Here is a 21,653-nt window from a genome sequence, read left to right on the forward strand (position 1 = left end):
GAGCCGGGGCCCTGCGGCTGCGCAGGGTGGATGGGGTGGGGGCTGGGGTGAGGGGAGAGCCGTCGCGGACGGGGAGGGACTCTGCAAGGCCACCGCGGACCTCGACGGGGACAGGACGAAGGGCCAGGATCCCCTCTGCCCCGCGGGGGTCCCAGCTGGAGGAGCCGCTGTCCTTGGGCCCCACCGCCGGCACCTCCCGAACTTGCGCTGAAGCGGATCTAGGTTACAGCCGTCGCGGCTCCTTCTACGTCTCCTGCACAGATTAAAAACGGCAACTGTCCCGGAGCCGACCCCAGGGGACCCTGAAAGCTCCCTCCCCCACCCCCTGGCTCACAGGCACGCTCTGTTCTCAGCGTCGGCTGAGCTCTGGGCGGCTGCTCTCAGCCCTGCGCCCCCACCGCTGGGGATCTGGCGCGAGGTCCAGCCCACCTCCGCGGCGGGTGGGAGCCGGGTCACTCCAGGGCGGGCCCAGACAGGCAAGCCCTTCTTTCCTCTGTCCCTGCCCCTCCCGGCTGCCCCAGGTCTTTAGGCAAAAAAGAGTGGAGAGAGAAGGGAGGAGGTAAAGGGAAGAAAAGGAAGCCTCACCCCAGCCTGGGACCTGAGGGCCAGGAGGGGTGCCGCACCTTGGCTCCTGTGGTTTCTCTAACGGGGTGCACTCCAGGGTGACCCCACGTGGACCCCCACATCATGCAGATGGGAAAACATCACCACCCCATGGGGCCCCTCCACCAGGACAGGCTCTGGGGACCAGCAAAGTATCTGGGCTTTGGGTCTGAGCCCACCCAGGAAGTCTGTGAGAGGGGAGGAGGAAGCAAAGGAGAGAGCCCATTACGCCCCCTTCAGGCCTCCACCCTGCCGGAGACCCACGCTGACCGCAGGGCTGCCCACCCTGGCTGCTTTGAAGCTGCTGGAGCCGACTCAGCTGCCAGGAGCTGGTGCTCGCCCGGCCCCTCTGCTGGCTGCGTGGGAGCTGAGGAGTGACCACAGGGCCGCCAGCCGTCTTTGAAGTGCAGGGGTGAGGCTGCAGGAAGTGGGCAGTAGCCCACCCAGGCCCTGGGCCCACCCCACAGGAGGCCTTGTGCTCACCACCTTGGCTGCCCAGGTGTGTAGGGGGTGGGGACTTGAGTGGGAGAAAGGAAGGGGCTGCCAGGGGACTGTGTCCGCAGCCTCTGGGGCCCAACCCCAGCCCTCGTTTTGCCCAGGCTCCTGCGGGTGAAGCAGTGGGGCCAGGATTTGGTCCCTCTCCCTCAGCTAAAAATAGCAGCCTGGGCTGTGTGGAAAGCCCCAGGTCCGGTGGGGGAGGAAGCAGCAGGGCCTCTGCCTGGGGTGGGGAGGAGGGAGGCCCGGCAGGAAATGCCTGTGCCCTGCCCACTCCCCCAGCAAAGTCTGGGGTCAGCGGGCACAGTCCCCTGGAAAGTCCCAGGGGTGCCTTGGGACCTACACAGGGCAGGAGCCTCCTGATCCCTCAGGCTGGGCCCTGCCCAGCTGTCCCCTCCTGGGCCTGGGCTGGTCTCCTGCCATGGACACAAGGGGGGCAGGATGAAGGTAGTCCTTTCTCCCTCAGTCATTCCCTGCACAGATGACCTGAACTGTCTGACCCTCCATTCTCTCCCTTTGCCATCCCAACAAGAATCACAGTCACTGAAGCCCGCCGTGCAGGGCCAGGCCGGGCTGAGCACCAGTGTCTGTCCCTCCCCAGGGTGCTTGCTGAGCATAAGCAGGGTCTTACCCAAGGGAGGGCTTTTCAGGAAACAAACCCAGCAACCCTCATCCTGGAGGTGGGGAGGGCAGGAGAGGGGCCAGTGGCTGAGAACAGAAAGATGGGTAGGAATTAGGCCTTAAATTAGATTGTGGAGAGGCGGCCTGACCCCGGGGAGGCGCTGGCGAAGAAGGGAACTTGGCCTCTTGGAGGAATAAGAACCAGGCTGGAAGCTGGGGGCAGCGAGCCGGGTGGGCAGGAATGAGGCTGTAGATGGGTGAGCAAGTTGAAAGAAAGCTACTTCTCAGAAACCAGAAAGACTTTTAGCAAGAAAGTTCCAGACTCACGTTTGCATTTCAGAGAAATCACTGCCTCCTGGCGGAAGAGCTGGTGGGGAGTGTTAAGGCTGGAGGGAAGTCTCCAGAAGGCAGAAGAGCTGTGCCCGCACAGGTCGCCCTCGCTTCCAGGTGTGGGAGCAGCACTGCAGAGTGGCCCTGGAGGAACATGGGGGATCTGGGGTGTCGAGGGTCCACTCCAGGGGAGGCCTTCTGGTGGCACCAGTCTTCCTGGGGTGACTTTCCCGGCAGTGAGCAGTGGCTTAGGTATTGGCAGGAGAAAGTGGGTGGTTGGGGTTTCTCCAAGTGATGCCATGAGAGGGCAGAAATGCTCATACTTCCTGTATTTTTGAAAGAAAAAAATGAAATCTAAACTGGGTAAGAAGGAAGCCAAAGAGAGGGGAAGGCTGCGTGTTGGGAGAAAAAAGGGTTGTTCCTGGAGCCGGGGGGTTTGGCGAGGTGCCACCGCTCTGGGCAAGCTGAGGGCCGTGGCCACAGAGGGAGAAGGTGGAAACCATTTCCAAGTAGGTGTGGGTTTTCAGGACAGCGCGCTCCGAGATGTGATGTGACGGAGTGGGCGGCTGCATGTCTCCAAGGTAAAGAGGAGGAGGCATTTGAAGAGGGGCCCTCATGATGTCTCCCAGTGAGTGTAGAATGTTGGTGAGGCAGGAGAGTAAGCAGCTAGGAAAATTCCTGGGCAAGCGACTGAGGAAACTGAGACAAGAAAATTTAACAAGGCTAAACAGTTTGGGGGAACTTGCAGCCAGCTTGTGTATCGAAAGACCTTATCTTTCCCCAAACAAGGGCACTTGAGAGCAAATGGTTTATACCCTCCTCCCTAACCTGATAATACATAGCTTCCATCGCCCTGGCCTGGGAAAGAGAACAAAGACCCACTTCTGGCAGCTACACCCAAGGACAGGTGAAGTCTGGGGACAAATAGACACTCCAAAAGCATTTGGATGGTATCACTTGAGGGGAGAACGTTAGGCAGGATGGACAGCTGCTAGGGCAAGAGGAGGAGAAGGGAAAAAAATGGGGGAGTTTATCTCACCCACTGAACAAAGAAGTCAAGCAGTCTTAGGACTTGCCACAGTAAAATCACCAGATGTTCTCTAAATTCTGGGGAAAGCTGCAACAGTCTAAAAGGGGGACCTTGGCCCTAGCTGGTTTGGCTCAGTGGGTAGAGCGTTGGGCTGCGGACTGAAGGGTCCCAGGTTTGATTCCGGTCAAGGGCATGTGCCTTGGTTTCGGGCACATCCCCAGTAGGAGGTGTGCAGGAGGCAGCTGATCGATATTTCTCTCATCGATGTTTCTGACTCTCTGTCCCTCTCCCTTCCTCTCTGTAAACAATCAATAAAATATATTTAAAAAAATAAAAAATAAATAAAAGGGGGACCTTGAAACCTATAGGGCTAAAAAGTATATAACCCTTGAACCCCCTACCAGGCAGGGCACTCAGACTAGCTGAGTTGCCGGCTTGTGCTTTATGCTGAGTGTATTTTTTTTTTTTTTGACAGATAAAAAATTGTTTTTACTTAAAAATATAAAACTGGCCTTACCCCTCCTAACTGCTCCCACCCCCAGTTCTCCCCACAAAGAACTATAGAAAGTGGGTAAGGGCATGTGTACAGCTGTCTCAGACTAACAATTCCAGTTCTTCTTTCAGCCTCTTTCCCTTTCATACAAGTAGACCTTGGCCCTCTGCTTTTTCGCCAAGATCTCAGAAGTGACACAAGGTAGAGGGAGGGGAAGGGTAGGAAAGAGCCGTCTGTCGCCATTCTCCATTTCCGTCTCCATAGACTGAACAGGCTGTCTGGACACTGAGCAAAAGATCTTGTCCACAAAACCAAGTAATAGGGACAGTGCCTCTCTGTACCTAAATCAGAAAGATGCGAAGGTCCAAGGTGCTGTTTAGGGTCCCTACTCAGTAGATAGCCTCATCCACATTGTCATCACTGTCAACCCCAAAGTCCTCTCCATTGTCGAAATATGACCTGATGTAATCAGTTCCCTCTCCGTGTTCTTCATCGTACTCCTCTTCCTTCTCCTCCATCTCAGCTCCCTCTGAAGTTGCTGCTTCCACCTCCTTCTCCGGGGTCTCTAGTCTCTGTACTGCTTCCTTTATATGCTGTGGTCTTGGAGGGTCTCTTTGGAAGTAGAATGGTGGTCCGCTCCTGTAGCTTCCTCACTAGGATCCTTAGCTCCTGGGGCAGACATCGCCAATCAGGGTTCCAGTCGATGGCACTGTCAGTCGGCCCTGACATCTGATATTTGTCTGAGTAACGCTCCACACCTCCCCTGGGCACAGCTGGCCGGATGAAGTAGGGGAGCTGCCTCATGGATCCTTGCAGCTCCTGCTTCAGCGCCAGGACATACTCCCCTTCTCCCAAGGGCAGAGGCATGGGGCGGAACTGTTGGGGGGGAGAGGGGGAGAGTGGAGAAGGCTGCAGTGTGGGTGAGGGCAGAGCATCCCCCTTCCCCATGCCCACGGCCTCCATGTTGAAGGTCAACTGGCCATGGCCCCGCCCCCGCCCTGGCTGGCTGTGGTGGAAGAGGCCTGGGTATTTCAGAGATCCAATGAGAACCCCCTGCCGCCCCTCCCCCATGCGAAGCCGAGGCTGCAGCCAACCTGGAACCTGCTGAGTGTGCTCTTAATAAATTCACTCGCCTTGCTTCCACACTGCTTTCTGTCACTCATCTGAATTCTTTCTCGTAGGTGTGACAAGAGCCAAGGAGGGGAGGAGCCCTCTCTGACTCAGGCAGCTCTTGGGTAACATTGGTACCTGAAATCTCCAAAAAGGGACAAAGGAGGCCTCCCAGCCTTCACCATTACAGATGCCCATGTCCATCACGGCAGCACCTCCCCAGCACCCCCATTCTGCTCATCACCTCGCTACCTCACTTCCCCAGCAGTATCACCCAAGTCCACCATCAGAGGCACCACCATCCTTCACTCATTCACCAGTGGACAGATATCTGTCAAGAATATATCTCCATGAGGAATCCTGTGTTATAGTAATCATTATGGTACTTAATGTTAGGACCTTAGAATGTAAGACTTAAAGTGTGTAACCCTGTGTGGACCGTTATAGTAATTATTATAGTACCTAATGTTAGATATAGGAATACTGTGTGAGACCCAAGAATGCACCCTGGTAACCCCACTAGTCCTGGAAAACAACCTCTCTGATGGGAACGCCCAAAGCCTGTACACACCCATAGATTAGCAGACCCCGGGCGGATCCACACATGGCAGCCGCTGATAGCACACACCCCAACAAAGACCGCGTCTACAGAGGGGTATATAATCAGACAGTCTGATTGACCCAGCAGCGCACAGCTCTCCTGTCTCCAGAGCGTGAGGACCTGTGTGTGCTCATGTCTCAGTTCCCAGCACGAAACTCTGCCCAATTAACTGTCGACCGACGAAAGAGCCAGCAGCCAAAGGCGGCGAATACCCCTTTGTGTGTGTCAGCGAGCATCGCCGGGTGGATCCTTCCCAGCGTCTGAGACCCGTCAGGGACTGGTAAATAAAGCCCCTGTGTGCTTGCATCTAACCTGTTTGTCTGTGTGTAATTTCTCCGGCTCGGCTCAGATCTCGGTGCTGTCTCTGTGAACGTGTCTGACCAGAAGGTATTGGCGCAAGCCTCAAGCGGATGGTCCAGACCACCTGTGCATGTCCCGCTTAGGAGCAGCACCTATATGGGAACCCCCGCACCTCGACATAGGTGACGGGCCTTAAATATATAAAAAATAGAAGCTATTTGGGACATCCTGTTGGGCTGTGGTCATGGCAACAAGCAACACAGGTGAGGACCTACCCTTGGGGAACTTACAGTGGTGGAGAGACCGAAGACAAACATGTAAAAAGATTTAGAAAACATGAAGCACAATGGATGACCCAGCAACCCCACTGCTAGGATTTACCCCAAAGATGTGGACACTCACACCCAGAGCTGCCCTAAAGCCTGCGCCCGCGGCATGAGTCCTGACGGCTCCACTGGGAAACGCCCGTGTCCATCCCCTGGCGAATTGACCAACAGACTGGGGGCCGCTACAGGATGAAAAGAAAAGGAGCAAACTACTCACAAAGAGCGCATTGCAACAGCCTTCGGGCAACCAGGCACTGTGTGGCTTCATGTATGGGAAGTCCTGGAAAAGACCCCTTGTGACAGCACATCTGGGGTCGGCAGGGCCCAGAGCAGCCGTGGGCAAACTAGGGCCCGCTGGATCCGGCCCGTTAGAAATGAATAAAACTATTGAAAAAAAAAGACCGTACCCTTTTATGTAATGATGTTTACTTTGAATTTATATTAGTTCACACAAACACTCCATCCATGCTTTTGCTCCGGCCCTCCGGTCCAGTTTAAGAACCCATTGTGGTCCCCGAGTCAAAAAGTTTGCCCACCCCTGGCCCAGAGGATGAGCGTCGTGGCTCCGCAGCTTTTGGGGTGATACGAGTGGTCTGTGTCACAAGAGGGGTGATTACATAACTTATACATTTGTCAAAACTCATCAAATTATATGTTTGAAATTGGTGAATTCATTGTATGTAAATTATACTTCAACAAAGCTTGACTTTTAAGAAGACATAAAGCAGGGGTCCTCAAACTTTTTTTTTAATTTATTTTATTTTTATTTTTATTTTTTTATTGCTTAAAGTATTACAAAGGGTATTACATATGTGTCCATTTTTTCCCCCCGCCCTAGACAGTCCCCTAGCCTCCCCTATCCCCCAGTATCTTATGTCCATTGGTTATGCTTATATGCATGCATACAAGTCCTTTGGTTGATCTCTTACCCCCCCTACCTCCTGCCCCCCAACCCTCCCCGGCCTTCCCGCTGCAGTTTGACAATCTGTTGGTCCTCAAACTTTTTAAACAGGGGGCCAGTTCACTGTCCCTCAGACCGTTGGAGGGCCGGACTATAGTTTAAAAAAAAACTATGAACAAATTCCTATGCACACTGCACATATCTTATTTTGAAGTAAAAAAACAAAACGGGAACAAATACAATATTTGTATTTGCATGTGGCCCGCGGGCCGTAGTTTGAGGACCCCTGACATAAAGCCTGGGAGGAGCCATAAAACACATGAGGTGACAGGGAGGAGGCAAGGGCTGGGAGGGGGGAGGGCTGGGTTTGGGTGGCTGGCTTCTTGGCGGAGGTGCCATGCTCTTGGGTGGGCACCCGGGAGTGGACTTGATGGTTGTGTGGTAACTAACTATGCTTACCATTCCCTTTGGTAATTTCAACTTTAGGCGAACAGAGGCAAATCCAGACTTGGGCTGTGTGCTGAGGTGGTTCATTTTCACAGGCTGTTTTAGGTGAGACATTACTTCCTGCACAGGTCACTAGAACAGGTCAGCAGAAGCTCCAGCAAATGACCAGCGGGCACTTGTGTTGGCCATGAGACTGGTGTGGGAGGAGGGGGGACTCTGCAGTCTCCCCGAGCACGCAGGGTGCTCTGGTCTGGAGCTAGCAGTCACCAGCAGAGGACCTGGCTGCCCGGATGTGGCAACCGCAGGAAGTCCTCTGACTGCAGCCTTCAAGCATCTCCTGGACCCTCACTCCCAGACCAGTGAGCACATGGTCAGCTAGTCTTGGCCAGTGGTCCTGGCCCAGGAAAGGCCAGGCTCTGTGGCTCTCCGTAGGAGAGGTGCAGGAGCAAGGGGTCCCCATGGCCTTCACCCGCTAGACTGTCCCTGGGTTCCTGTCCTGAGCGAGGGAGGGCCAAGGCCAGGCTGAGGCCTACCCCCTAGAGCAGGGTGCCCAGGATTCACCTGAGGAGCGGGCTCCCAAGCGGGAGGTAAAGGCAAGCCTATGAGTGGAGGTTCCCCACGTTGTGTGACCGTGTCTCTCCCATGCTCTCCTGGGGCTGGTGCCACTGGGGTGAGTGTGTGGGTGCTCCACACCCTGGCTGGCCAAGGTGGGGCCTCGGGGGGTCAGGGTATCTCATTGGCACTGGCTTTGCTGTCCTCCAAGTCACTGCTCAGTCACTTAGGCTGGCTGGGGGGCTGGTCCACCTTGGAAGTGGGAAGCCCCAGGCCCCACTGACCTTTTCCCCCTGTGGCCTTGACTGGGGCTGGAACCTCCGGCCTGGCGTCCTGTGTCCTGCCAAGAGGATGTCCTGTCCTCCAGGCCGGCTCCCCACCCTCCTCCATCCCTGGGGCCTCCAGGGTGGATGTGCGGGTGTGGGTGTGGAGGGGAGTTGGACGTCAGCCGGCCGCCCTTACCACTGGGTCCTGAGCTCCCTCCACTCCCCAGCTCCCTCCACCCCCTGGGCCCGGATGCAGGGGACAGAGGCCCCAGCCCAGCACCTGGGGTTTTTCCAGGGCAGTGGGGTGGGGGCTAGCTGCTCCACCAAACAAAGGCTGGGGGAGGAGAGGGGAAGTGGGGTGCAGGGAAAGGAAGGGCATGCCCGGAGGCACCTCTCCACAAACTGCCTCCCCGTCTCTCCCAGGGTTTCCAGTCTTGAGCCTGTGAGTGAGCATGTGAGGGAGAGGGGTGGGACTCAGTTCAGCTCTAGCCCTGCCCCTCATCATGGGGGTCTTAGGTGGGAAGGAAGCTGAGGGACCCCCATGTGGGCTGCAGGGAAATTTCACTGGTTCTTGGGGAGCAGGACAGAGGGGGCTGAATACCTCCAACTGTGGGCCCTTCCCCACATCAGTCTATGAACGGGACCTGAGGGTCCTCCTACCGCCCCAGCTGGTGGCCTTTGGGCATCTGTGGGTGTGTGTCTGTCCGTGTGTTGTGTGTCTCCAGGGCTAGGTGCCTGGGTAGGGCTGAGTGCATGTCTGTCTGCGTGTCTTCTGAATCTGCGTGTCTGGCATGTTGCCCGCGCCTGCCAACGAGTGTGTTAGAATCTGTACCGGGCGTGTGTCTGAGTCCTGGGGATCTGTGTGGCTTCTGTGTATGTCTCTACATGTGGGATGGAGTGCTGTTTCCCCTCTAGTGTCAAGAATGACCAGTCCCCCCAGAAAGCCTGGACCCCAGGAAGGGGGGGACAGGAAGGCAGCTGCTGGCCCCCCTTTGTCCACCTTCTGTGCAGGCAGCTCAGCTGAGTTAAAAATAACCCCAGGGCCTCTGGAAGAGGAAGGGGTAGAGGAAGGGGTAGAGGCCAGAGGGAGGGGGCGGGAGGCCCTCCTGGCCCAGTGGGTGGTGGGCAGTCTTGTCTGCTGGCTCCAAGGCCAGCAGGCCAGGCTCCAGCAGGGTGAGCGCATCCGCCTGGCCTCATCTGCTTGGCTGCGGGTCCCACCCTGTGGCTCCTCTGGCCTAATTTAGAGAGAGGCTGAGGCAGCCCTGGGCAGTCAGCCTGGCCTGCGCCTGCTCCAGCCTCAGTCCCCACAGGTAGGAAGGGCCCCAGAGCCTCACCAGGGGCTGCTGTCTGCTGCCCTCCCTGCCCCCTGCCAACCCCATCAGCCTGCTCCCTGCACGAGGGTCCTGGAGATGCTGGAGGGAAGCAGAGGACCCCAGGACACTCGCCTCCCTCCAGGAGGGTCAGTGGAGGGTTTTGTGTAACTGGATTGAAGACCACGTACATATGGAAGAGTGCACACCCATTAGGAACATGCTCAGTGAGCATCCTAAACTGAACTTGTCTTGTCACCAGCACCCAGATAAGAAACCAGGAGCACTGCCAGCCCTGGGCGCCCCCGGGGGCCCACATCCAAAGGCCATCACTGTTTGATCCTATTAACTCCTCTGGGCTTGTCTGTCTTGGAAGCAGCTCTGTTCCTCCCCCCCCCACCCCTCCGCCCGTGACACACTGTGGTGTCTGCATGGCGCCGGGAGTCCATGTGGCTCATAGTAGCGGCTGTGAGATTCCACGGGTGGCAGGCCACACTTCATTCGCCTGCACTATGGTGATGGGTATGTGGGTTCTTCCAGTTTGGGGTTATTGCAAGCGAGGAGGCTTTGAACACTTGAGCATGTGGTTTCAGGTGAAGCTAAGTGCGATGCCAGTGGGCACCCTGTGGTTTTCGCTGGTCATCGGTCCCCTGAGGCTCTGATGGCACCATGGAGTCTCTCAGAAATGCTAGAATTTGCCCATGGTTTCATGGAGTGCCCCCCACCCCCCAAGGGATTCCTGGCATTTGAGCTCTGCTTACCAGGTCTCTCCAGCTTTTGGGGTCTGTTTGTCCACGGTGGGGCTGGGTCTTGGGCTGGGGTCCCCTAGGGGGGGATGGGCAGCATATGTGCCCTCCACCAGGCCAGGCACGCCCAGAGCAGGCACTCCAACCCATAGGCCCACACCCACCCTTCCTTCCTCAGGAAAACCTGTGATCTGATAAGACCTCCAGTCTCTGGTTTTCAAAACCACCCAGGCACCAGGACCCTCAGGGGAGGAGGGACTAGAGCCCCACACGGCTGCCTGTAGCAACTGTAGCCGGTAAACCTGGTTCTTGAGGACTCTCTGCCATCCTGATGGCACAGCGCTGACGTGACCCAGGGCAGGGGCTCAGAGCAGCCCTGGACCCTGGCAGGGTCGGTGATGTGAGGTGAGGTGGTCACACCAGGTGGGAAGGTTCCTCCTTCCAGCTCCTTCCACCACTGACCCCCTGGGCAGGACATCCCCTTTTCCCAAGGCCTTGGCCAAGGTCCTGGGCCCCTCCAGTTCCTCACCCTGGATTCCCCCTCCAGCGCTACCTGAGCCTATGGTGACGGTCAGTCACTGCGCTACACCCCACACCCTGGGAAGATGGCCTCTCCCAGGCCAGCATGACCTCTCCTCTAGCTGACCTCTCCCAGGGTCTGTCAGCTCTGGGCACCTCCAGCCCACACCCCCGCAGAAAATGCAGCAGAAAGCCAGAGCCCCTCTCGGTCCGGTCCGCCAGCCCTGCACCCTTCGCCAGTGGCCTCTCTGCCTCTCTGCCTCTCCGGTGTTGGCTACCCTCCTACCCTTCTTAGGACAATAATGCTGACAAAGGGAGCGCCTGGGGCTGCTCTGTGTTGTGCCACTTGCTCAGCCGGCTAAGCTCTATCAGTAGGTTCTTCAGGTGCAAACGGACACTCAGAGGAGTGAGTGACCCCAATCACACAGCTGGTGAGGATCTCAGACTGGCCAGGCTGGCCCCGAGCCTGCAGAACCAGGACACCAAGGGGGACAGACATGGAGCAGAGGGAGGGGGGAGGGACAGACAAACAGCGCAGGGGTGTGGCCAGTAGCAGGGCTCTAAGTGGGTCCTCTCCCGGGGCAGGGGTGGGGGTGGGGAACAGGGCTGAGAGTGAGGGCTGAGGGACAGAGAGTCACTGGATGAGGGCGCAGGGCGGGCATTCCAGGTGCAGGAGCGGAGGCCCTGGGGTGGGTGAGGGTCGCTGTACTTGAGCGCTGGCCTGCTGGGCACACAAAGCTGGTGGTGAGCAGAGGCCGAAGTGTGTGCGCCAGCTCAGCAGGCGCTCTCTCATCCCAGCAGGGTGTGCAGGCTTGGAATTTGGGGGTCCTGAGGTCAGCTCAGGAGCAGCTTGGAGGATGGGTGGGGAGGGCATTGAGCAGGCTGGGAGGCAGGGGTGAGGGATGCCCAACCATCCATGATGGGGGGAGGAAGCGGTTTTCTATTTCATTTTAGATGTTTCCTCCTCCCTTCTGGCTGTGCTGACCTGGAGGGGACCCCGAGGCAAAGCTGTGCTGGCTTCCGTGGGAGGTAGCACCCCAGTTAGGGGTGAGGGCTGACTTCATCCTGGAGCCGCAGGGGGAAGGGAGTGTCCATCCAGGGCTGGTCCCACCTGGGAAGGACTAGAGGTCACCTTGCCCCATCTTTTTGTTGTTGTTGTTGTTAATCTTCACCCAAAGATATTTTTTCCATTGATCTTTAGAGAGTGGAACGGTGGGTGACAGAGAGAGAGACAGAGAAACCTCCATTGGATGCCTCCTGCAGGAGCCTCTACCAGGTGGGAGATCGAATCTGCAACCCAGACATGTGACCTTGACCGGGAATCGAACCTGAAACCCTTTGGTGCACAGGCTAATGCTCTTACCACTTGGCACACTGACCAGGACCACCTCACCCATCTTAATGAGGACCCCAAGGCCCAGAGAACAGACCCTGGTACCCACCTTCAGCTGGCCAGGGGAGAGAATCCTGGGAGGGCTGTTGGGGTCAGAGGTTGGGGATCATTGCGAAGGGAGGCCGGGCCAGCTGGGGTCTGGGCCAGGAATCCGAGACCGCATTTCCTCCAGGCCCAGCTGTGGGAGCTCCTGGGGCCCAGCGGTCCCAAGCAGGCTCTGTCCTGGCCCCTGCCCCAGTGACAGTCTGAAAGCCCCAGTGAGAAGGAGGGAGAGTGCCTGGAGGTTACCCCACTGTCAATGACCTCTCTTCACCTCAACACCACTGTCCCAGTGACGGCAGGGAGGGATCCCCTTTGTCATGGGGACCCAGGCCAGCTCCATGCCCTTCCAGGCCTCCCCCACTCACGCTGAACCTGAAGGCCTGGCCTCCCTCCGCACCTGGCACCTGGCGGCCCCCTCCGGCTCCCTGTCCTGAAGACAGTCAGCCACTTCGCTGGGTTCCCCTCACCTCCTGCGTTTGCTCCTGGCAGGGCCCCTAGAAGCCGTTATTAGGCTGTCTGCCTCCTGTTTCGAAGTCCTCGTTGGTAGCCCTGCTGTCTTCCTCGGCCAGTGGCAGCCCGCAGCCTGCTCGCCCGCGTGTCGGCCCGGGGCCTTGGACGGTCCTCAGGGTCTCGGCCCGCCCTCCTCCACAGCCAAGGCCCGCACGCCCCTCCAGAAGCTCTTGTCCTCATTCCTGAGGCTTGGGCCCGGGCAACTCCTGCCCAGAGTCCAGAGCTGGCCTGACTCAGAGGCATGGGAAAGGCATGCGGGACGCAGCGGCGTGGACACTCCTGCACAAAGCACATTTTGCGGGAGGCTGATGGACACCCGACACTGGGGCCTGAGGAGGAGGCTTGAGGTCTTGGTTGATGATTGGTTGGGTTTTGAAGGTTTTGCTTTTGAAAAAGAAACCTTTTCTTTGGCGAGATTTAGATCTGCAGCTGGAGCATTGCCAAGCACAGAGTTCCATGGGCCCCTTCCCGGCGTCAGTCTCCCCACATTGTCGTCTCCCACATTGTCTGTCAACACTGAGACCCCCGCATCCACTTTTCTTAGATGAGATTGGATGTTACTAATTTCTCTGTTACTGTCCTTCTGCTCCGAGATGCCACATGGCAGTCCCGTTTCCTGAGGTCCTCTGGGCACATGACCAGAACGCCGGTGAGGAAGACCTGTCAGTAGTTCCCCAGCAAATGTGCCGTCTCCCTCCTCTTCCCAGGATCACACGGGTCTGGCTCTGCGGATATGACCCCGCCCCCCCGCCCCCCCCCCCCCTGCCCGCCATGTCCCAGTCCAGCAGCTCTGGACACTGAGGAGCGTGGTGTCCCTTTCACCTGCATGGCTATCGGCAGCGATCAGCAGCTTCTGCAATGTGAGCCCGGCCTGGGGAGCAGCTGTGGCCTCCAGCAGGGACTGAGCCCCGGTCCACTTACCCTGCTCCAGGTTGGTCCCCTGCCGCCTCCCAGTTTCCAGAACCCTCCTGAGATGGAATTACAGCCCCAGGCCCGCACCTGCCATAGGCGGCAGTGTCTTCCGGCTCTGCCTGGCTAGGACCCGCTCCGGTAGGGTGCCTGCTCAGTGCCCAGCAGAAGCAGGTGGAGGCCCATGTGGAGACGAGTGGGGATCAGGAAGGCCGCACAGGGTCCAGGGTGGCAGCAAGGCCAAGACTAAGGCTCTAGAGGTGGCCAGAGGTCAGGGAGAAAGGGACCAGGTCCACGCAGGGTGCCAGGGTGGTCTTGGGAGGCCCAGCAGGAGGGCAGGGCCTGTTGGCAGCACCTGAGGCTGTGGAAGTTGGGGCCACCTGAGGCTGTGGAAGGCTGATGGCCTGGAGAGAGGCCTGGCTGGAGAGACGAGTGCCTTCCTGACCACTGCCAGGCCAAGGATGCTGGTCAGGCTGAGGTGCTCACAAACCCTCAGAGGACAGGCCCCAGCACCACTCGTAGCCCCCAGGCGGGCCCAGACTAGGCACTGACCGTCCCGTACCCTGCTCTGGTCTTCGCTGCAGCTGGCACTGCCCCCGGCCTCCTCCCTGTGGCCCTGCCCTCTCCCTCCCCTGCCTCTGTCGGTGGCCCTCAGCTCCCAGCCCCTTCTCCTGCATTCTGTCCCTATCCTCTGACACTAACTCTCCTGGGCACACGGTAGGTGATGCCCAGCCTGTCCTGGAGGGAAGGTCTGGAATGCAGAGCCCTCATGCCAGGGCCTGGGGGGTGGAGGGAACCAGGCTCAGGAAGGAAGGGGCTGGCAGTTGGAGTGGCCTGTTGGAAGGACGGTTGGGGGTGAGACTTGGAATAGAGACGGGGCGACAGTTGGCGGTGGCAGCTGGAGTGGCAGTTGGGGCTTGGCAGGGGCGCAGGCCAGGAGGACTGTGGGGTGGGGCCGCCGTGGGTTGGCCGGTAGCCCCTGGCCCAGAGCAGCTCTGGAGGGTGGTCTCCGGGAGGCCCAGCAGGAGGGCAGGGCCAGCTGGCAGCAGACAGGCTCCGCCTCAGGGTGGGGCTCTGCTGCCCTCCGCCGCTCCTGTGGCCTGCAGGACCCAGGAGGATGTGCAGAGGGGGTTCCTACCGGCAGCCCCAGGCCCACAGGCCTGCTGTCTTCTCTCTGCCGGCCCTCAGCCTTGCACCCTCCCTGGAGGCTTCCAGCAGGGGCTTGGAGAGGGCAGGCACAGGTTCTGGGCAGTTCCTGGGGAGAGGCAGGACTCCCAGGGCTGTTGCCATGGGGACGGCTGGAGATGAAACAGGCAGATTCCATGACCAGTGATGGTGATTTTAGAAAACCCAGCCGATCCGTGATTCTCTCTCATCACTGATGTTTCTATCTCTATCTCTCCCTCTCCCTTCCTCTCTGAAATCAATAAAAATGTATTTACAAAAACAACAACCCAGTGGGAGTGATGGGGAAGCTGTGCCCTGGGAGAAGGTGGGGCGTGTGGTATTGGCCCTGGCGGGGTTCACCAGGGGACCCTAGGAGGGAACATTTGGAGGAATCTTTGCTGTCCCTCTCATCATCTCATCATCTTTCCCAAAGCTCCTCCGAGGCTCTGCTTCCCAGCTGGGACCTGGGAGACGGGTCCTTGCTCTCTCTCCGTGGCAGCAGAACACCCACATGGGGCACGGGGCTGGGTCCCCTTCAGCTCCTCTGCCCCCTGAAGCCAAGTGGGGTTGGAGGGCAGGCAGGGGGCTGTGAGCACAGGGCGGGAGCTGTGCCAGGACCCTCTGGGAGGCCTGTTGGCCATGGGGCTCATCCACCGAGCCTGTCCTTCAGAGGCCCGGTCTGTAGGAGGCGGGTAACGTGCTCGGGGCTGCCGTTGGCAAGTGCTTCTGTGAACCTGAAGGGCTTCTGGGCCTGGGTCTGTGAGCCTAGCCATGGCCTGCTGATTTTCGTTCTCTCCAGGACCCAGACCGCCCCCCACCCCCCAGGCATCAGGGTGTCCCTTGGGCAGGTTCCACACTCACCCGCGTGGCTGGGGGTGCGTTTCCAGAATGACCGCCACGCAGCCTTCAGCAGCACAGAGTCCGGTCGTCCATCGGGCTTGTCCCCAAGCTTAGCCAGAGCTCATCGTGGCAGGTACCTTAGCCCTTGGGCCCTCCCAGACACCCATGCGCTGGCCCTGCTGGCCCTGGATACTGGGTGCCCTGGCCAAAAAGCATCACTGCGGCCAACCCCACACCCTTGGTCCTCATCTGTTCCCAGAGCTGCTTCTGCCTTCCCCGAGGCCTCCCATCCATGGACAGTGAGGGCTGGCTGCGGTCAGGCGGCAGATCCCTTCTGGGGGCTGGGCCAGGCCGAGGGCAGTGCATGTCGCCTTCAGCAGGGTTTAGGGGACCCCAGCAAGAGAGGAGGCTTTGCCACCTAGCCTGGCATCTGCCGGGTCCTGTATCAACTTAGCTAGTGTTGGACACTAACGAGTGGGGGTCCCCGGGGTGGGGCTGCGGCACCTCCCCGTCAGACTAGAGGCACTGAGCTGGCTCCAGGCACCTAGCTGCTGCTATGACTTTACTTTTCTTTTCTTTAAGTACATTTTTTTTATTGGTTTTAAGGGGGCGGGGGGGGGGGAGAGAGAGAGAGTGAGAAACATCAATGAGAGAAAAACAACTGATGGGCTGCTTCCTGTACACCCCAACTGGGGATCGAGCCTGAAACCCAGACATGTGCCCTTGACCAGGAATCCAACCGTGATCTCCTGGTTCATGGGTGGATGCTCAACCACTAAACCACACCGGCCGGGTTGCTCTTCTTTTTTTAAGTGGTAAAGGGTGTTATTAACTCACAGAACAATAAACGTCTAGAGGTAGGGTGGACTTTAGGCATGGGTTGTTCAGGGCTCTCTGGGACTGTTTTTGGTCCTGCCTTTTGGTGTATCAGCTTCATCTTCAGGCTACTTGCCCTTCTGTTGGTTCTTGGAGCAGAAAAGTGGGAGTCTTAATCCATAATCACTGGCAAGGCTGCTGTAGGGAGGGAGGAACCTTCATTCATCATCATGCAGGGTAAGGGAGTGAGGAGAGGGGCTCAGGGCCCTGGGGACTCACTCTAGAACTCAGCAAGGCTTTCCACCAGGACCATAAGCCCCAGCTGGCAGGTGGGATGGGCCTGGAGAGACCTGGCTTGGTTCCCGTGGGCAGGCCTCCCGAGCAACGCCTGAACCACTGTGTGCTCCAACCAAGGCAGCTGAACAGTGGACGGCTCGCCAGCAAGGCTGTTCTTGGAGTGTCCGTCCGTTTAGCTCTCCTAGGAGAAACTGTGGGAGGCAGGGAGGCATCAGGGATTGGGCTCACCTAGGTTTGGGGGGTCCGCAAGCTGCCCCAGGCTCCCCGGCCACCTATCCTCTGAGGCTACACTTGTGCCCAGGTAGGCAGGTGGGGGACACTTGCAGAAAGACCTCTGTCCCTTCAAAGGGAGGAAGCAGGTGACCCTCCTGGAGGCCTAGATGCAGCCACGGGCCAGGGCAGTTGAGCCCAGGCCCCCTGCCAAGGCCCAGGATACTGGGACCTGTTCTTCTAGACCAGGAGGATGTGGCTGAGAGGGTCCTCCAGAGAAAGGCGGGGGAGGGGGCTGCGAGCGAGCAGCGCTTTCTGCACAGCCACTCAGGCACCGCCGGGAGCGAAGGGAGTGTCCCGGCCGTCCATCGCTGGCTGCCAGACCCACGTTCCGCTTGTTCACTCCAGAATTCCACCCCACCCCCGCCCACCCGACCTGCCCTCCCACTCCAGCCAGTGAATGCCTCCTTCACATCCTGAGAAAGCATCCATAATGGCCCGCCGCCTCCCACCTCCCCAGGAATTCCGCGGCGCAGGGCCCGCAGGGAGGCAGGGCGCCTCCCCATTGGATAGCTGGTCTTGCTGGACTCCCCTGCGCTGCTGGCCAGCCACAGGCTCACCTCCCTTCCCACTGCCGCGCCCGGGAGAGGAAGCGAAGTGGCCTTTGGCCCCGCACAGGCCAGCCAGGAATGCGGGGCCACGATTCCCATGACGCCAGGGCTCCAGGACAGCGTGGGGGAGCAGGGACGCGCAGGCCCCTCCGGGAAGCGGCGCTCGTGATCGCATGCGAGGGGTGCGAGCCCCTCACCCCACCGGACAAACCAAGTGGCGGGAAGGACCACTGCGTGTGGCCGCCGGTGCTCCTTAGTTGGTCAAACCCAAGCCCCAGCGACATGCACAGTGACGTGGCCCGCTCTCCTAGGCGCGTCTCTCCCGGGGCGCGCTCAGGCTCCCCCGACGGCGCGGGCGTGCGGTGCCCAGGCCCCCAGATTGCACAAGGGCACGGGCCGTGGGAGCACACTGGTTGCGCAGAGCGGGGCCCGCAGAGCCGCCTGGGCGCGGGGTAAGTCGCGAAGTTTGCGAGACGCGCGCCGCGCAGCGCGTCGATGAGCGCGGACAGCCTGTGGCCCGGAGACCGCGCCTCTGAGTCACTGACGCGCGGGGCTACGCCGGTGCGCTCATCGGACAGGGGCTGGGTGCCCTCGCCGACCCGAGTCTCCCGCCGGGGGTCTCGGCGGTGCCGAGCTGCGGGAAGCGCCGCGGGTGCCTGGAGACCCCCGCCGGGCCGCCCCCGCCCCGCCTGCCCAGGGGAGGGGGCTACCCACAATGCCCAGCGAGCCCCTGCCCGCACTTCCGCTGTCCGGCCGCTCGGAGCGGGGACGTAGGAGGACCGACCCCCGCCGCGCCCCCTCCCGCTCCGCCGCGCCGAGCGGGGGGTCGAGAGAGCAGCGGGGCGCGCGGCCGGGCCGGCGGAGGCGGGGCCCGGGGCGGTGGCCGAGGCCGGGGCGCGGCGCGGGCCAATCAGCAGCGGCGGGCGCGCGCCGGGGGCGGGGTCGGGGTCCGCAGGCGGGGCGCGCGCGGGCGGCGGGGGCCGCGGGGTTGGAGCGGGCGCGGGGGCGCGCGCCGGCCTGACGGACGGACTGACGGACAAACGGACGGAGCAGCAGAGGCGAGCTCGCATCTCAGACCTGCCCGGACTCAGCGCTCGCCCGGTGGCGGCGGCGGCGATCACCGGCTCCGGTCCGGCGGCCGCAGCGCCTGCCCTCGCCCGCGCCCCATGGGGTCACAGGTAAGCGGCGCTGGCTCATTGTCCGCGCGGCCGACCGGCATGTCGCGGTTGGGCCGGGCGGGGGCCGGACCGGGGCCGCTCGGAGCCGGGGCCGCTTGGAGCCCGGGCGCGTCACCGCCACCGGCCGCCCAGCGCCCGCCGCGCCCCACCCCGCGGGGGCGCCCTCCCGGCGGCGATCTGCGCGCTCCGGCTTTGGCTCCAGCGGCTCTGGTAGCGACCCCGGCCCGGCCTCCACCAGTCCCCGAGCTCAGGTGGCGTGGGGCGGGGCGGGGGGAGCGGTGCGGTGTCCCCGCGGGGCTGCTCGCCGAGGCGTTGGCAGCGGCGGGACTGCCCCATGCCCCTCGCCCTGGGCGCCTCCTGTCGCCGCCGCCGCCGCGGTCCCTCCCCCGTCACCTCCGAAAGGGGAATTTTCCAGCTGGTAATTTCTGCTGCGTCAACGCCCGGCCCCAGGAGATGTCCCGGGGGCATCCTGGCACCCCTCGCCCGCGCCGTCCCTCGCGCCCCCCGCCCGCGCCTCCGAGCCGCACCCGGACCCGCCCGCGCCGAGTTTGCCAACAGCCGGAACTGCGGGAGGTGGGTGCAGGAGGGTCCCCGCGCTTTGCCCGGCCTTGGGGGTCATTGTCTCCCCCTGAAGCCGGGCACCGGCCTCGTCTCCATTTTAATTACCGGCTGAATCTGGGCCCTGGGGCCTGGGGGCCGGGTGGCTAGAGGAGCTGGAGGGGATGAGGCACCCAGAGTGGCGAGGGGTTTACGGAGCCGACGGGGCGGGCCGAGGGATGGGGTCCACAGCGAGCAGTGTCTTTGTTTCTTTGTAAATAGACATGTCAGTTTCACAGGGTAGCAGGAGTCCGTATCTGACAACTCAATCCCAACGTCAAATGGGGGATTTTCTACGCCAGGCAGAGAGCTCTGGCTAGTTGGGGTACCCTCAGCCCCGCTGGCAAATTCATTCTGTGTAGGTTTAAAGGACCTCGCACAATAGGGCTTAACCAAAGCGAGGAGCCTGGGTGGAAACCAAATGGGGCAAAGAACAGGTATTTTCTGAGACCGAGGAAATATAAACAAAAGAAAGTTTGAGATTGTCAGCGAATTTCCTCAGCTTTCCCTGCTGCAATCTCAGCGATGCAGTTGTCCTGGATCACAGGGCAAGATTGTCACCCGCATTGTTTAAAGGAATGCTGATCGGCACCGGCTGGGCGCAGACACCTGTGCGCCAAGTACTGGGCGCACTTACACTGTCCCGGTTGTAGAATCTTTCTTATTGGATCTATTATCAGAGGGAACTTCCCGGCTGGGTAACAGACTGTGGGCTCTCTGTTGCTGGCCCGCCTGCTGCCTGCACGAGGCAATGTTTCCACTCTTTGAGAATGGAAAATAGTTTTTCATCAGAAGGAAATGTATGGAAGTTTCCTTTTTACGTGAATAATGAAGTAAACAATAGTATTTGGCCAAAGTGGAACCCTTCCGTTGGGCATAGTTTCTGATAGCTTCAGATGTTTTCAACGGACACTTTGGGATGCCTTGTTATTCCAGAAAGGGTTTAGCAAGTGACAGGCATATTTAAGCAGAAGTTACTGAAGATTGAAGGAGGAACTTAAACATTGTGTCCCCTTAAAAGCCAGTAGTCATTTCCACATCCATTACTGGAGAGGAGAGGGGAGGGTCATTGTGAGAGTTCTTTGGGAAGTGGTGGAATGTACTTTGGCTAGGCCGTTCACAAACCCCAGACCCAGCCCTCCTCACGCCAGGACAGCATGCGCAGCCTCGCGTGGACAGGGCGCGCTCAGCCTTCAGCTGCGGTTGTATGAGAGGCCCTCTGTCCGGGTTTGGCAGTGTTGTGTTTGCTGTGCGCGGACGCGTTCACAGCTCCTTCCCGGTGTGGGCAGGCTGGCTGGTGCCAGCAGAGGCATCAGGGTGCCCCTGGCCCCTTGCACCCCAGCTCCTCGATCACACATTAGCACCGGAAGGTGGAGGCAGACAGGGCCCTGGAGGAAGTGTCCTGAGGGTGATGGCGGTTATCACTGGATGAGGTATTGTTTACAAACATGTTAAGCTGAATTAAATTTTAACAGAGTGAACTTTACAACATTGTCCTTTTGTGGAGTTTTTCAAATTAAGGGAAATTGGGCCACTCTGTCCCTGCGGTCTGTGTTTCTGGGACAGCTGTAGGCTCTCCAGCTTTGTTCTCCACCAGAGGTCTGAGACCAGCCGCCAAGGGCTGAGCAGACCCACTTAGTGCGAGGGGTTCAGGAAGGTCCCCGAGCCTGGAGCTGGCGCTCGCGCCTCCTTCTGCAGGGGCTTGGTGCGCAGTGCCCTCCTGGCCGCTGTCAAGGTGCCAGGAGAGTTCTAGAAACTACTGTCCTCTTGTCCCCACACTCTGGGGCTTATGTTCCTGCCCAACTCATGTGATCAGAAAAAATGCAGGCTTTTTCTTCTCTCTGACTTAACGAATTTTACCCTGAAGCCGGCTGAGTGATAGGAGATGGCCAAGACTTCCCCTGTGAACAGGGGAGATTCTTGTTGTGGCTACACGTTCGCTTCGGCGGCCTGTCTGCCAAGATAAGCGCATGAGGACAATCTCTGCTGAGGCCACCGGCTCCGTTAAGTCTTTGCCACATGGCTTTGCTGTTCTCATCCTGGTCCTCGTGTCCTCGGCTCTCGCTATGGCTTTGCTGTGGTCGGTGTGGTCCGGGTCTAGGGCCGCGACAGCAGCAGCAATCCCCCCTTTCCTGCGATTCTAGCTTCAGTGCTGTGTGCTGTGTGCTTTGCACACCCATATGCGTACTGCCTGTGTTCGCTGGTTAGTGGTGGCAGTGCAGGCCTGTGCTGGTGTTCATTCCACAGAAGAATAAAAAGGCTGGTGCTCAAACTCGACCCCGGCATGTGATTTATGTAACCATTCCTGTTCAGTGTCTGTCTGCCCTGCCACTTGGCTCCCATGTAGGTTTAAACATTACTAAGTATGTGCTTTTAAATCCCACCCGAGGGTACTTTTTATTGATTTTTTTTTCCAGAGAGAGGAAGGGGGAG

General features: G+C 59.4%; 1 protein-coding gene and 1 pseudogene across 6 annotated transcripts in view; one reads left to right on the top strand and one right to left on the bottom strand.

Annotated features, from left to right (window-relative positions):
• Positions 1–3,453: 3,453 nt before the first annotated feature.
• On the bottom strand, positions 3,454–4,643 carry LOC132240124 (DNA-directed RNA polymerase III subunit RPC7-like; annotated as a pseudogene).
• A 13,765-nt stretch (positions 4,644–18,408) lies between these two features.
• ZBTB46 (zinc finger and BTB domain containing 46) overlaps positions 18,409–21,653 on the top strand; it is a 62,428-nt gene continuing 59,183 nt past the window's right edge. For 5 of the 6 annotated variants that reach the window (XM_059705009.1, XM_059705003.1, XM_059705002.1 and 2 more), the window contains exon 1: positions 18,409–18,623. The gene's annotated coding sequence lies outside the window, so the exon portion shown is untranslated. Of the gene's footprint in view, positions 18,624–18,705; positions 19,197–21,653 lie in introns of those variants that run through there. The other variant, XM_059705008.1, reaches the window with a different exon arrangement.

The sequence above is a fragment of the Myotis daubentonii genome, chromosome 8 (assembly GCF_963259705.1).
Source record: "Myotis daubentonii chromosome 8, mMyoDau2.1, whole genome shotgun sequence".
NCBI classification, from domain to species: Eukaryota; Metazoa; Chordata; class Mammalia; order Chiroptera; family Vespertilionidae; genus Myotis; species Myotis daubentonii.